Source organism: Podarcis pityusensis, assembly GCF_964106645.2.
Source record: "Podarcis pityusensis genome assembly, chromosome: 6".
In the NCBI taxonomy this organism is placed as follows: Eukaryota; Metazoa; Chordata; class Lepidosauria; order Squamata; family Lacertidae; genus Podarcis; species Podarcis pityusensis.
This window is the reverse complement of record NC_138030.1, coordinates 44,139,041-44,155,410: the sequence shown is the minus strand read 5'-3', so window position 1 is coordinate 44,155,410 and position 16,370 is coordinate 44,139,041. Positions and strand designations below refer to the sequence as shown.

At 41.3% G+C, this 16,370-nt stretch overlaps 1 protein-coding gene across 10 annotated transcripts in view; it reads left to right on the top strand.

The window, feature by feature from the left end:
* Nucleotides 1–16,370, top strand: part of PPARD (peroxisome proliferator activated receptor delta) — a 52,148-nt gene that overhangs the window by 18,936 nt on the left and 16,842 nt on the right. For 5 of the 10 annotated variants that reach the window (XR_013987655.1, XR_013987656.1, XR_013987657.1 and 2 more), the window contains 2 exons: nucleotides 315–5,955; nucleotides 6,200–6,981. The exons of 4 other annotated variants lie outside the window; for them this stretch is intronic. The gene's annotated coding sequence lies outside the window, so the exon portion shown is untranslated. Of the gene's footprint in view, nucleotides 1–314; nucleotides 5,956–6,199; nucleotides 6,985–16,370 lie in introns of those variants that run through there. One more of the 10 variants, XM_081010058.1, reaches the window with a different exon arrangement.

Below are 16,370 nucleotides of genomic sequence, written 5' to 3'. Positions count from 1 at the left end.
AAGAAAGCTAGTAAAATAAGTAAAATATGCTAGCTGGCTGATGCCACTGGCATGTATTCCAGGTGGGCCACTAGTCCCTTGTTATAACCTGCTTTCTGAGCAGAAATATATACCCCCAGGATTCTTGGTCTCAATCTGAATCCAGTCCATCACTTAGTAGCCATTCTGATTGCTAACTTGGACCAGCAGTCCCTTCTTTTTCATGGATTCTGCACCTGTCAATGATGCCTCATCAAAGAACTAGAGTTGCAGTAGTGATGCATACCCAGGCAACTGGGGTTTCGGAGATCCTTTTTCTGTTCTCTTTCTCTCAGGTGTTTTCCAGGATGTTGTTGCCTTTGCTGCTGTTCCTGGGGAACGGATGGATGGTTGTTTCTGCCAGCCCGAATGTGTCTGCCATCCCTGTGAAGTTGTGGGCCTGTCTGCCGAAAGGAGGAGTAGCTGAAGCAAGGTTGCTTTGTCGCATGCATGGATTGTATGCCAATGGATCCAACCCTGGAGTGTTCCAGAGCTTCTACATGTTCCATGCCGTCTCAGACTCAATCAGCTGCCACTGGAGAGACATAGCCAATTGCACCCTCAAGACCAGTGGAGAAGTTGGACATTTTTGTTACAGCATGCAGACGGCCAGTTCAAGTGTTCGCATTCCTGTTTCTTGCCGACCTTTGCCTACACATCTGGATTCTCGTTCAGCCGAAAGCAGCAGCATCCAGGATGGTTCGTGCGATGTTGCCCTCATTTCTGCTGCTTTATGGAAACCTGGTGCACCGCTGCATCTGCGAACTGTTGTTGGAACCCAGAACACTAGGTTTCCTGGAGATCAGTTCCAGCTGTCCTTGATTTCGCCCTCTGGAAAGAACATCACCCGCCTAATCGTTAATTGGGAATCTCAGGAGTGGGAATTAAATGGAATGGACTTAATTAAACAGGGGCCACCAGACTGGGTGGTGCCGATCAGGGGGACACACTGTGACCAACAAATGTCCTCTATTAGGTTTAAATTCTATGGTTTTGTTGCCATCACAGAGGAAATAAGTGAGCAAGGTTCATACCGGGTAGAATTTGGCTCTCAAAACAAAACAATTCTTACATTTAATCCCCTGATCACAGACATCCTCCCACTTCGCCGTTTGACCAACCCCATCATTGGGTCTCATGTGTTGAAATTAGATCAGCCTGAACAAATTGTCATGCACCCCCAGACCTCACTAAAGGAGGTGCAGATTCATTTTGAGGGTTTGAATGTGTCACAGAGAGCACCTCAATGTGCTCCCTTTCTCGGAGTCAGCCACAGAGGTTGGATGGAGTGGGTTAAAATGTGGGATGGAGTACATCATGGGGAAAGGGTTAAAAGAGAACTGATGGATTGGCTTGGGCCCCTAGGAGCAGGTCTTTCTTTCATAGATGCAGCCAACATAGAAGTCTTGGCTAATAAACTTTCATATTCCACAAAACAAATAGGGAAACTGACTGCTCCATTAACCAAATCTCTCTTGCAGCTCACAGAACAACCACAAGCTATCAGTAAAGTGCTTCCAGTCTGGGAAGCAATATTAGAAGAGGACAGCATGTTGATTGTGTCTGGAATCCAGTCCCTCCAAAGCAATGTTTCATTGGCTTTAGCATGTGAACAGGCACAAGCAATCACACAGAATGTAGTCATGGGAATGATTCGAGAGGCCAAGGCGGGAAACATTCCCATGGAGGTGAGCAATTTAATTCGGCCAGAGCTCACTTCAGGAGAAATAGCTTTGGAGAATTGGTGGAGGTTGCTAAATGCATCTTATGATTCTGCCCAGAATATGCTGCGGTTATTTTTAATAACCGTAGAAGCCACCCAGATCATCCCAATCTATCCAGTGGTCCCCTTGGGATTCCAGATTGACAAGGATTTGGTCATGTATTCCAGGGACTCCAATAGGTGGGCACGGATGAGGAATGGTGACTGGCAAACAGTTAATGTGCAAGGTTGTGTGAAAAGGGAAAACTTGGGCTTTGTATGTGATGACAACAGTTTAGAAGAACACCACGAATGCTTCTCTCCTCAGCTTGTAAATAGTTCCCACTGCTCTTTTGATGTAATCCAAGAAGAAAGTTCTATTGTTGTGTATACTGGGAAGGGCTGTATTTGTGTAAGAACGCCATGTGAGTTTGTAATCATTAATGGTCTGGTTATCCAGCCTATGCTGCCTTATATTAACCGTTGTTTTTGCAATATTAGTGTGCTTGTAGGCTGTGATTTCCAATTTCGGGTACCTGTTTGGACTGTGCAGCACATGAAGGCTTACCCATCTTTGTATCGAGAAATCTCGCCTATTTCTCTAGGCCTTGGCCTTTCTACTCTGAAAAACCTGCTTTCTCACCCCTCCCTGAAGCAGGAATTGTTGAAAATCAAAGACATGGGTGAAAATGCTGCACTTGAGATTCTGCATAGCAATAGGGAGATTGCCCAGATTGTAGCCACAGTTAAATCTGCTGGAGACCACGCTTGGTGGGAGGTGCTTCTTGGATGGTCTCCAAGTTCAAATGGAGTGCTAAATATTGCTCTCCACCCTATTGTGGTGATTTTATTATTTCAAGTGGCGCTAGTGATCAGTTTGTTGCTGCTGGTCAGCTGGATGAGGCGGCAAACACAAAGACTTTATGATTTAGAGAACCAGATACAGGCCGCCAGAGGAAGCCTGTGATGGGAATACTTGCTAGAGCAAACACTCCTTTAATGGAAGGACGTTGCCAGATACCACAATTGTGATTTTAAGCTTCCATCTTGTCTGTTTATGGTCAGCTGACATGGTCTAGCAGCTAAGGACAAGATGCTTGACCTCCAGAACGGTCACATTCTGTTGAATGGCTGTGAAGAGACAGGAAAGATCTGTTGTATGTGGTTGTCAGTAGGGAAAGCCCAGTGCATGAGATCCTGTATAAATGGAAGGGCTATGCTCAGTTTTAGAAACTGAGATATGAAAGCTAGGAGCTAAATGGCACCTTAATCCTAGGTTATGGGTGCAACAACAGAATGTCTAGGCGTGCTTTTTTATAACAAGAATACAAAGCTGAAAATGAATGAACTGCAGCTAAAATCGTATGTTCATTTTTCACTTAGTCTAGTCCTTCCCCTGCCCACCCACCTAATATTCTTAAGAGGGTCTCTTCTCCAGTCTTCAGACAGTAGCTGGAACTGGGGAGGCAGAAAAACGTCCTCCTGCAGTTTTAATCTGAAATCTTAGGCTCAGTACTGTACCCAGAGCTCAGAAACTGCTCAAGCTAAAGAAATTCCCTGTTGCAAAAGGCGCCTAGAACAATGGGAGTTTCGAACACTGGCTATGCTTGATCGGGGCACTTGCTCTACACAGCTATGACCTATACATGAATAACACAAGCACAGAGCTGGGGAAAAGGGCAGAGCCTAACCCTAACCACCCTGCACTACAGAATCCTTGGATTCAGACTGTTGAATGGGAGCCATCCATGCTGCTGGCATTTATTGAAAGCACACCTATTGGTTCTGCATTTCCTGATCGTTAACACTGGATCATACAGCCTGGAATTTTTAATATGTGTGCATATAAAAATGTTTTTTAATGTTTTAATATTGTAAACCAATTCAGTATTTTTAAATAGAAAGTAGTCTAGAAATATTTTTAAATAAATAAAATCCTCTGCATCCAATTGCAATCTATTTATCTTGCGTGTGCACACAATCCCACACATTCAGCAGTAGTACTTTACCTGGGAAATAACCAGGATCATTTGTTTTTATTTCTCTAGGGGCTTTGTACTCTGAAATGAAATGAGCGTAGAGCTTTATTAATTTTTTCTTCTACCAGTTGCAGTACAGTACAGAGAAGCTTTATTCATGGAGCTTAAGTTGAGATTCCATAATACAAGCACTGTAGGATTCATTTATTTCTCCTGTCCATAACTTGCCTATTCCTTGGGATGTTGTTCCATGGTCTAATGTCCTTGGGAAACGTTCCAGACATTCTGGCTATCTCTAGCAGTAGCATGCACTTAGCAGCGCCTCCTGTTTTACAGCCAGTATGATTGGTTGTCTGCCAAAGAGATATGCTTTGCCACCTGAGAAGGTCTGGGACAGTACCAAAAGAGCACAGTGGCAGCTGCTCTCATACACAAACCTGAAAATAATATACTGTACTTGGAAAAACAAAAATGGGAATTATTATTTTTCTGAAAAACTTAAATAAAAATAAATCCTAGGCATAAACCAATGTATAAACTCATTAGCTGTTGACCCTTCCTCGTAAATTCAGTTCTGGGAATTGGCTGCTGCCTCATATGTTTGTGTACACAAAGCAGGCAGTGGACTGCTAACATATGGCCTTACTTTAATGGCAGTGAGTACAAATTGAAATAGATGTCCTGCTGGAATGGTGCTTGCTCCTCTGTAGTCTTTGAAAATCTAAATTTGATTCCCAAACTTTTGGGGCACCAAGGTTCTGCTCACCAGGCCTTCCTACTGTATTGTGTCTCTTCTCCATTAATTCACCTTCCTTTATGGCTTCCTCTTTGGGCTGCTTCTTCTGAGTTTCCACTGTTAACCTCACAATCTGCCATGGGTGCTGGTCATAAGAAATACCTTATGAAGGGATGCTTTTAAAGACATTCCCTTTATAGGTTAAAAGGGAAATCGTGTAAAATGCATAAGTGAGACAAAGAGATGTAAGGCGTTGTTGTAAGAATGACATAGTGGAAGTAGTACTCCATTTAGTTTGAGGAGTAATGCCTCATGCTACTATCCCCCTCCAGGTGTTCTACTCTTGCTGTAAAAGCAACACGGGAGTGACAAATGTGTTAAGCTCCTGCCATTGCCATCCTTCTTGCCTCCATGAGCTGCTATCTGAAGCAGAAAGCCTCCTGTACTCATGGAAGCTTCCTACATGATTTAGCACTCCAATTTTTTCAGCATTAAAAAAACACCACCCCACAGCTTTTTAAGAATATTACCCTTGTAGAGGGAAATATGGACAGGACGATCAGAACTTAACATTCTCATCCCCACTTGCATGTTGTTATTTGCACATAAGCAGAATGTCTTAAGAAGGCTATTCTAATGCAGTAAGTCTACAGTTTGAATTTTCACCTGAGTGATAGGGGAACCCTCTGTTTTCTCTTTGTCTCTCCTTCTGCAATAAAGAGAGAATAGTGCTAGCCTACTATACTGGGAAGTTTTAAGGACTCCTGAGCTCATGCACATTAAAGGCTTTGAATGCTTGATACATGCTATATAAATGCAACGTATAATGTGAAAAGGGTGTTCTGTTGGTTGGATCAAGTGTTGTAACAAAAATATGCAATTTATTGGGGGGAAAGGAGGAAATTGGATCCAGCTGGATTAGTGCAGATCCCGGGACAAAAAATATTCAATTGGCAAACTACCTTATAAAAATAAAATGTGTACTGATGCCAGATATTGTAACCACAAATTTAAAGATTTAAATGGACTCAATCCATACTTAAAATTAGCAGTGTGTGCTAATTTTATAGGGTGAGAAAAATGCAGGCATACGGTCATGCCAGATGCTTGAAGAGCTGAATAATTTAATAGTAAGTTATTTCACAAAGCACTGTGCCACTTGAGTAGAGGGCATTGTCAACAGCTGCTAGTCCATCAGGAAATCCGAAAACAGATCATAAGCACTTTAAAAAACATATTTTTTAAAAAAGCAAGTTCAGTTCAGAACTTTTGGCATTGAAGTCTACAGGGGGGTTACATGTATTTTAGACTACTATTGTAGCAACCTGACACATGTCACTGTCCCCTAGACTGACTGGTGCTTACCACTGGGTTCTATTCACTTCAGTGGGGCAATGATGGGGCAACATTACTGAAGCCAATCTGGGTCTGGGATCTTCTGCGTGCAAAGTAGATCCGTACCACTGAGCCACAGCTCTTCTTCCATCATCTTATCCGAAAGCAAAAATGGGGCAGGTAAGGTACCAGAATACAGTGGTACCTTGGGTTACATACGCTTCAGGTTACATACGCTTCAGGTTACAGACTCTGCTAACCCAGAAATAGTGCTTCAGGTTAAGAACTTTGCTTCAGGATGAGAACAGAAATCGTGCTCCTGCGGCGCAGTGGCAGCAGGAGGCCCCATTAGCTAAAGTGGTGCTTCAGGTTAAGAACAGTTTCAGGTTAAGAACGGACCTCCGGAACGAATTAAGTACTTAACCTGAGGTACCACTGTATAGGGACTGCCCCGGTAAAGAGCAGTAGGAGACAGTGCTAAAAGGCTCCTGTGTGAAGCAGAAGGATCACGAAAAGCATGTTAAGCATTTCATGTGAGAAATGAATTTCTGCAGAGGTGGCCAGCAAATCCTGAAACTGTAAACTGGGCAGATTCTAAAATACTCCTGTGCAAATGGTGATTAAAAGTGGCACACTAGAAGAAACATTCCATGCTACATTTTAGCTATCTAACTTCTGTGTTATTTCCCATAAGATACATCTTGCCTGGGCACGCATAGATGTAGTAAATAAAACATGTGACTTTGCACAAAAACTCAGAATCTGAGTTTGCCAGTGGAGGGAGTGATTAGATTGCTGACTAGAAAATCAGTTGTGGGGATTTGGTTTGAGAACATGATCAGCCTCACAGGGTCACCAGTCTCTTATCCCCCACTGCACTTGTAAACATTGCAGAGATTATTGTCCTCTCACCGCCGCCCCCCTTTGCTAAATTTTCTTCTCATGAGGTTTATACTCATAGACAGAAAAGGTACATGTGTCACAATAACTTGAGCTGTGTAATACTGTGAAGTATGCAAAATGGCACCACCATAGGCAGGCCATACTTAAACACTGCCTTGCTGAAGCCAAGTCTACACTTATTTTTTTCAACTTGGAGGAAAGTTCCACTCAGAGGAAGAAGGAGATGGCTGACCGCAGGAAAGACACAGTAACCTTTTTACTGGCCTTGCTCCAGTGCTTTTAGAAACAGTTGGATGTGAACAGTTAAGCAGGTGTGACTTTTCCTGGCATGAACTTAATCAGCTCTTTAAATATGTTTGTGTGTTGCTGCTAAAGTCATAGGAGCAAGACCTCTGGGTATAGGATGGTATACAATAATAAAAAATAAAAAATAAGGTGGCCGCACTCCTCAAAATTCAGCTTTCAGTATTTAGCAAAGCCAGCCCGGTGTCAATATGGAAGGAATTGGAATCAGGGTTTCTCTCAAGGGAAAGTCTCATTGTGTTCCAGACTAGGGATTGTGCATATTATTTATATAAATATTTCTGTACTACCTCTTGGTTTTAGAAATATGGTTAATGAAAGCAAGATCACAGCAACAAGGCAAGTGACTTTTCCAATGAAAGGTAATCTAGGCATGAAATTCAAGGTGAGCCAAATGCTGACTGTTCAGTCCAACTTACAATTTACAAGGAAGTGGAACAGGAGCTGGAGGAAATGAGAATAGAGACCTGAGCAGAAGCTAGTATAGCCCAAGGAAGCTGAGAAGACGACGACGACGACACAGAAGTACTGTAACCTGTTGCAATCAGGAAGTACTTGGAAGTACTGTCCAAGATTAGCAATAGCCAAAGAGCAGTGGGAAGGCTCTACATAATGAAGTTTTTTTTAATATATAAAATAAAATAGCAGCAGAACCTTCAGACCAAAGATTGAATGCGATGGCAAGAAAGGCGGCTGCCAACACCCAGGGCTGGTTGCGTACATGAACCAAGTTTAGCACTTGTTGGCCAAGGTGCAGCTGAAGAAGCTGGAGCAGCTGCTGGTGGATGGGCTACAGCATGAGCATCCTGAGCGTGGAGGCACTTCTGGACTTCCTGGTTGGCCTCTGCACTGAGTGCAGTCGTGATTCGCTGCCCCAAGGGATAGGCTTGTCTCAGGCTTCCTCAAGTAGGAGTGAACCCCCTGATTACTGAGAGCAATGTGGGCAGGCTACCCAGAGTCAATATCAACGTTTCCACTGGCGGTAGGCCCAAGAGTCCCACCATCTCCATCATGGTCCACAACCTGAGGACCCCAGCCAGCACAGCATCTGGCTGAGCCAGCTTAACAACGGGCATTATGGGTATTTTATGTGTATTTTAATGAACTAAATAGAATGAAGGATCATGAATCATGGAGGCATGCAGAGTGTCTGCATGAACCTAGTAGTGCTTAGCTTGTTTTTTTAGTTGCTGTTTTGTTGATGTTGTTAATATTGTTTTATAGATTATAAATGCTGTATTGATTGTTAATCATATAATATGCTTTTTGCTGTAATTGTGATGTTTAGCTTAATTCTTTAGTTGCTGCTCTGTTAATAGTGTTTTATAGATTGTAATTGTTTTAGAGATGATTTGTTAATTATTTTATATGATTGATGCTGCATTTGTGATTTTTATTATGTGATTGTTATTTATTGTTTGTAAGCCACTTTAAGATTCATTTGAATGAAAAGCAGCATGGAAATGCAATAAATCAAATATTCAGCTGACATATGGAATGTGCATAGCATATTCTCTTCAGTAACTAGGAGGAGAATACTAGAAAGAGACAGTAAGAGCCATAAATATTTACACATATTCTCTTTTTCTGTAGAACTTCAAGGAGGTAGTGAGTCAAAATCCAGCAATTGAACGTATGCAAAAGTTGCTTAGCTAGGCTGGTAAAGTTATTGAAGAGAGACCACACAGTTATTTAGCATGAATTTGTGCACCTGCGCTTTATTTTGATTTTACTAGTGGCATGAGCAGATGACTCCCACCACCTTTCTCTTGACAGTAGAAATGCTGATTGTGGCTTCAGTTTCCTATCTGCCCAAGACACGGGGGTGTGTGTGAGAGAGAGAGCAGATAAAATCTCAGACAGAAAGAAAAAAAAATCTCAGACAGAATGAAGGAGGAGAATGTTCTCAACGCTAATTCTCTTAAATGAGATCTTGTCCTGGTCATGATGTTGGTGATGTGGGCACAGTCTGTTGGGAACTTGAGTGAGCCTCCCTGGAGCATTTTCACAATTGTTATCCTAATGCTGCTAGCTGACAGTAGCAGAAAGCTTCCCTTCCCCACTCATTTTATATAGTCAATTAAAAAAACACACCCTTTCATCTTGTGTCCTTGGAGCCAACCCCTGAATCGCCTTATGGGCACAATGTTCCTTTGTGTTTGTGCTGCTCTCTGCTTCCTTCACTCTGTTTTGATTACTTACTACTGCTAACAGCTGCTTTCCGAGTTGCTGTGTTAGCTTTACTTAGGATGACGGCTGGTCTTGCTTTCATCTGCTGAAATGGGTGAGGCTTTTAAGCGAGTGCTAATTCCACAGGAAACAAATCCCCCTGCCATCTTCGGAATGCAGGGTGTTGCAACAAAAACACAGTTGTATGAATATGGGATTTTCAGAGATCTGGATAAAGCGTTATAGGCGCAGTAACCATGCGGAACACTTGCAGCCTGATTTGAAGCATCTTGTTTAAAGGTAACTTTCATTGATTTCAATGAGAAATATTGTTAAGTGTTAGGATTGTGTGCTTTATAACTGATGCCAGCTTAGGACAAAGTGTGAACTTTTACCAGAGACTTGAGCAGTGTTGCAGATTTTCCCTGCAGTGCAGATGAGATAACGGTCCCCAACATTCTGAAAATTTTATTTTCAGAAAAGGATTCCAGATTGAAACCATAATACCTCTAACCTAGAAGCTGACAAGCATGAGATGAGTGAATTAGCACTCTTCTGCTTGTGATTCCCAGCAACTGATCTTCAGAGATATCTGGAACCAGGATCCTGAAGGTAGCCATGATCATGAGCCTTAAAGTTGCACCAAATGCTCCTGGAGGTTTGACATGCACTGTTTTTCATAGGGAAAATTAATGCCTCTAAGTGGGTGGACCATATTTGTTCTACTTAAATAGCTAGCAGTGTTGTTTTGGGCTTACTGAAATGAACAGATTTGTATGCAGCAGAGACAGCACATTATATTCGAGTCCCGGTATATTGTAAAGAAAGTGAACAGCGGCATAACCTTCTAAAATAAAATACCCAAGCCCATTGAGTGACTGTATGTGCTTTAGTATATGCCTTGCCTTGCCTAGCTTAATCTCAACCCTGCACTAGATGCTTTTCCTGAACGTCTTGCATTCATTTTTTATGCAGGTATTAAAAACCGGATTCACTTCATTACTTTCAAACTACAGTGAATAGTTTTTCCTCTGTGTGTGCCATTTCCTACAGTGCAAGTGTGGGGAAGAGGGCCAAGGATAACACTGCATGTGAATGGGGTCTCAGTTTCCTTTTATAAGGCACTAAAGGGGAGCTCTCTTCACTTGTTTAAAAGCATGCTGTATTATTTTTCTCACTTCTTTCACATGATTTCACTGTAAATGAAAACAAATGTTGTTTGAGCAGAACCTTGGGAGGCACCTTCTTTGATCCCTAACATAGATAAATGCATAGAACTAAAGCTCTGAGCAAGAAAAGAAGTGATCCTGCATTTATTTTTGTAAATACAGGCAGAAGCAAGTGTTTGTGCTTGTATGACACATACAAACGCATCCACACTTTTCCTCAAGGATCTGAAATGCTTTTAAGATTGTTCACTGTGTCTCACACAGTCACTTTTAGAAACAGAGTTGGGAGGATTTGGGTGTCAGTTTTATTTTTCAGCACTTACATCTGTAGCTTTTTATATAGCCATATGATTGCTTTCCTACAACTTCCTTGATCTCTCATATTCTAATGTAGAACTTTCCCATTAATTGAGTGCTACTTAGTGCTGTGAGTTCTTAATGTATAAAAGTAGCAGGATGCAACCCAGCTGATAGAACTGAACTCTCCTCCACCAAAGAGACGTTCAGTTTTCTCCAGCTGCTTTAAGGAGTCTGTGTGAACGAAACGAGAGTGTTCTGTACATTTATTGGTAGAAGTAGCATTACTATTATTATTAGCCTTGAACACAGATTTCAAAACCTCTCTTTGGCTCAGATGCGTATCTCCAGGAAACACTGAAATGGCTGCATGGAAACAGCATCCCTAAGGCAGGCCAAAGGATTAGCATCCAAAAGGCTGCCTCTCCATCTATTGCATACTTCATTTTTGTTTCTCTCTTGCACTCTGAATCCTCATACAGCAAACCTCGGCTTTAGATTCACACAAACATCTGCCCGCAATTCTGGAGCACAGGGGAAGGGGGAGTGGATAAGTAGAAAACTTTACTCATAGAAATCAATGTTATGCTGCACAATCTCGCCCCCCCCAACCCCTTATTTCTTTAACTATAAAAATATGTTTTCTTAATTACACCCCCCACACACACTTTTAACTTAATTGCTCTAAGAAAGAAAGGGGCTTGGATATTAAGTATTCCTGCTTGGCCAGGCATCAGAATTGATGCAATGCTCACAACGAACGGAGCTGCTGATTATTTGCATGAGTTGGCACACTTTTTGACTTAGGATGAATTCAGTGGAAAGCCATTCTTACAGCTATTTTCCATCATGATGGTGATGCATTTGTAAAAAAAAAAAAGATACAAAAGAATGAGAGTGATTTCTCATGGCGAGACTCCTCTTCAGGGTTATGTCTTAAGTTTGCTAAAAGGGTCAGTATGTTTGGTGTCCTTGGGCAGGGCCTTAGAGATTCAACTCACAGTGTTTTTACCCCCTCCCCCTTTGCTTCCTGGGTTAGACATTCTGGGTATGGTTAATCATAGAAACAGGAAGAGATGGGAAACTAGCCCATCTTACATTTCTGTCTGCAAAGTTTGCAATGATAGTTTGGCTGCATTGACCTGGGTATGAAATGTTATTTACTTATGAAATGGATAGCTTGTTAGTTGGTAATGAGCTAGGATTCTGTAGAGAGCATTAAGTATATGTAAATACTTTTTCCTTCTCTTGATAAAATGGCATGTTTCAGTTGTCCACTCTGAGAAATTCAATTTCAACATCTTACTTTAGCCTTAGTTTTTCAACTGGTAGATCTCTAGGAAGAAAATCAGATAATATCTACTAGAGGAGGTGTTATTTAGTGATACAACCTTTCTACTAAGGTCTGGGCTCAGTGCCACCAAATCATTTTGCATCAGCAACCAGCCAGTAGATGTTTCTTTTTCACCTCTTTAGAAGGCAGAACACTGGTGTGAATGTTCTTAGAGAGAAATCATTTAACATAGCAGACAGAAGGATAATATGATCAGTTGGCTGGCTGCTAAAACTTAGGTCTCAGCTAGATTGGTAAAGAAAAAGCATTTTATATGTTCAGGTAGGTAGCTGTGTTGCTCTGGCACAGTTGAAATAAATAAAAAAATTGTCCAGTAGCACCTGAGAGACCAACTATGTTCTGGGTATAAGCTTTCGTGTGCATGTATCTGAAGAAGTGTGCATGCACATGAAAGCTTATACCAGAACAAACTTAGTTGGTCTCTCAGGTGCTACTGGACGTTTTTGTTTTATATGTGTTGTATATGCATTATAACACTGTGACACCAGATGGCGCTGTGGAGTCCCATTTTTGCCAACACGATTTCTTATACAAAATTTACAACACGTTTCCCTGAAACTCTTCTTTGATGTATCTAGATCCAACCCTAGGAAGGTCAGGCTAGAAAGAAGGCACATTTCTATAATAGGGAATTGAGATTTTGTTCTCATCAGTGTGCCACTGCCCAGATACAAGGGACTGATTGCTAATGGCTGAATATTTTCCCCAGCATTATAGCATATTTTGTAAGCTTGGTACCATTCTGTTGTATCTGATACCAGCTTCTGCCACAGGGTTAAGTGCACAAAAGTTATATATCAATGTTTTGAATTTAAAAGGTGCATACCTGGCCATGAAATACCTAACACCTGTGCCACGAAGTCTGATCAATATATTGGAATCTTGCACTGAGATTACAGTATAAGGCAGGTGGGCTTACAAATAGCAGTGAAGTCTTCTGCGTGGTATTTGTATGCTGTGCTTCAGTTTTGTTTTACTTTGCTTTGTTTTGTTTACCCTTCAGTTTTATTTCGTGGTGTATATGTTGATTATTATTATTATTATTATTATTAAATTACAATTGACTCCCATTTCCTCAATTAGGTAGGGTGAGGGTGAGGCTTGATTGTCATTCTGTCGCAAGACAGGAATGCACAGCAGATCTTCTTGTTATTGCTCCTTGTGCCTGGATCAGGCTCAACATCTGCTTACAGTAAGAAAGCACTCAAGTGATTTTGGCAGCAAAAAGAAGGATTGGTTATAACATGTTGAATAAAAATAAACCTAAGCTGGGTGTCTCAGTGCATGGGTGTCTCAAAACATCATCGAAAGTGGTGTGATCCCACCTGAGCTGGAGAGGTGATGACTCCAGCAAGTACCGTAATCAGTCATGCTAGCTACTTCTTGACAGCTCAGTATATGATTGAAATTTGATAGCTAGCCTGTGCCTTTTGTCTGATACTGTCTGTGTTTTAGTCATGAAGTGTCTAGTTGCAATTTTGTGCTGGATTTATTAACTCCTGTAAATAAATGAAGTGTATTGGGGACCCAGTAAACAGTGTCAGTTCTAGAGACCTTTTGATGCCTGTCCTTCCACGGATTTCTTTTTTGACCTACTTCGTCTGTACAAATATATAGGTGTTCAATTTAAGTATATTGCAAGCACCTTAATTTCAAACTGCTTCAGAAGCAAAATGAAACTGTGTCTGTATATACCAGTATCTGCTTCCCTAAACTCATATAACCTCCTGTCTTATAAATGCAAGTGAAGATTCCACTCTTAAGTGCATACATCCATAGCCTAACTGGCAGGGATAGTGCTCTTAACCTAGATAAATTTAAGTAAATATTAAATTGTTTGAATATTAAAGCCCCCTTTCCAAATTATCATTTTTGTGTGAGACAAACAAGTTTTTGCTCATTTGCTTCTTGCGATCCATGTGCCTTTCCTCAGGTGCTTCTTTGGCAGGGATGTTGTACTTTTTGAGCAAATGACTGCAGCATTTAATCACTGAGAAAATGGAGTGTCAGCTCCTAGCTACCCTGTCTGTCATGACTGTTAGTCCTGCAGGTTACAGTGCCTGTGACATGAGCTCTATCAGTCCTGACCTGTGATGACTATGTTGTTCTATGATCTCTTCAGAAGTTTTATCTGTTGTTGTGTTAAGCATGTTTTTTTAAGAGTTTGAGTGCTCCCCATTACTTTAGTAAAAGAGTGCTCATCTAGCCTTTTAACAACCAAAATATGATTAAAACCAGAAGCCTTATCCTACCCCCTGCAATAGTTTCCTACCTTTGCACTCCATTCTTCAGAGCAGAAGGACTTAATATTTGCACTTATGTGAGCATGCTCAGGCATTCAGCTGTAGAGGCCCATCTCTGTTGCCCATCCAGGACAGATTTTAGGTTGATGGGTACCAGGGACAGGACCTTCTCAGCTGTAGCCCCATACCTTTGGAAGTCACTTCTCTATGGAATATGTTTGTCCCAGTTTCTATTAACTTTTAGGAGAGAGCTTAAATCATTTTTATTTCAAGCCAGGAGGGTGCTTGTTCCCTGACTTGTTAAAAATTAAATAAAGAAACAAACAAATAAATATTAAAAACAGGTATCAGAAGTAGAGCTGTGTGCCCATGGTAAAACTCTCAGCAAAGCTTCCCAGCAAAGTTAGCTATTCCATTCTGGTACTGTATCCATATCGGCATGAGTATTTTGCCAAAGACAAGTATGCAGGTGGGGCTGTTCTAAAAGCCCTTACACAGCAGAAATAAATCTGTGGGATTTAAATCTGTGGTTTAAAGTGATATGATACTGCAGATGGGATCCTAAAGGCAGCTTTGAGTAAACAGTTGTCATGTACGCAATCCTCAGGTAACTGCTGAATTGCAACTTCTCCATTCATTTGGAGAACAATTATTGCCTTTCACACTACAGGTATTGATTACAGGTGCTAATATTATTGTGTTATCACCAATTACTGATGTTGTGAAGGGTCAGTTTGCATACATTTTAAGGTCTTGTACTGAATTTTTGCATTTCTTTACTGTTCAGCCTTACATTTATTTTCTTTCACACCAAATTGTGTATGCATCCGATGAAGTTGGCGCTAGTCCATGAAAGCTTATGCCACAATAAATAAAAAAATTGGTATTTAAGGTGCCGCAAGACTCTTTGTGCATAGAATGAATTTCAATGGATTCTCTGCAGCATTCCCTAAGTTGTGGAATTTCCTCCCCACAGAGGTGCGTCCGGCTTCTTTGACAGCTTTCAGCTAATGCTGAACACGTACCTCTTTACCCTAGCCTGTAACACCTGAGATAGGTGTTTTCAGGGCCCACTCTGTTCCTGTGATTGTACTCTGTTTTAATTTAAAAATCTAAATTGTTGTAACCTGTCCTGGGACCTGCTAGTGAAGGGCAGAGCATGATGATGGCTACATCATTGTAGCATATTGAAAGGCTGTGTGTTTTTAAGGCTAAAATCCAAAGAAATTATATCGAAGATATTGCTCAAATACAAAAAATGAAGAGACTTCTGAGCGAATTAGACATAAATACGTAGGATGTTACTATGTGTTATGAGCAGTTCTGATATTCTTTTATTGTTTTTCATATAATGCAGCTTGTTGGGGCAGCAATCTGAAGATGACTCTTGGGGAGGGGAGAACTTGAGGGGGAGGACGTTCGGCAGAAAAATAGACCAAGAGGAAAGGGTTAAGCCCTCCCATCCTCTGCTGGTCTTGTGCTTCAAATTGCAGCCTCAGCAACTGCATTGAATAGCAAATCCCTCAGCATATAGAGAAATAGTAACATCTCTTTGAGGGGCAGATTACGCAGTGTGGTTTATGTACATACAAGTAGTCTATTCCTGAGCAAACCCTCAAATGGACAAACATAATGTATGAGGTGGATACTCAAGGATGTGATTGTCAGCAGTTCCCATGATTGTAGTAACTGGAAATAGTGCCACTGTGATTATGGGAAAAGTTGCTGGCCATAGTTGTTCTTTCCTGAATTGTATCTTGTTTCCCCATGCGATCCATTCCTAAGGAAGGCCAGGAAATGGAATATGTACACAGCAGATACAATGTAAATTGGTCTTAAGAGGGAAGGTGACCAGGATATGGAAACATTCTGTAAAATGCTCAACACACTCTGGAGATTGTGAGCACCTTGTATTTATGCGGAGGGGAAATTTTTTGCAGAGTTCTGTGCTTGTTGACAGTTCAGAGATTAAAGTGATTGTCCCATGACCAATGGGAAGGCACTTGTATTTTTCGTAGCTTCCTATTCCTTTCCTTATACAACCTTGAGTTGCCCGTGCTCCTCTGTCCTTGAGTTTGAGGACAGCTGTCTTTGCCATCACATCCCAAGCCTGTGAAAATCGGCACATTACCATTGGAATACATTTGCCTAGTTTGCATTGA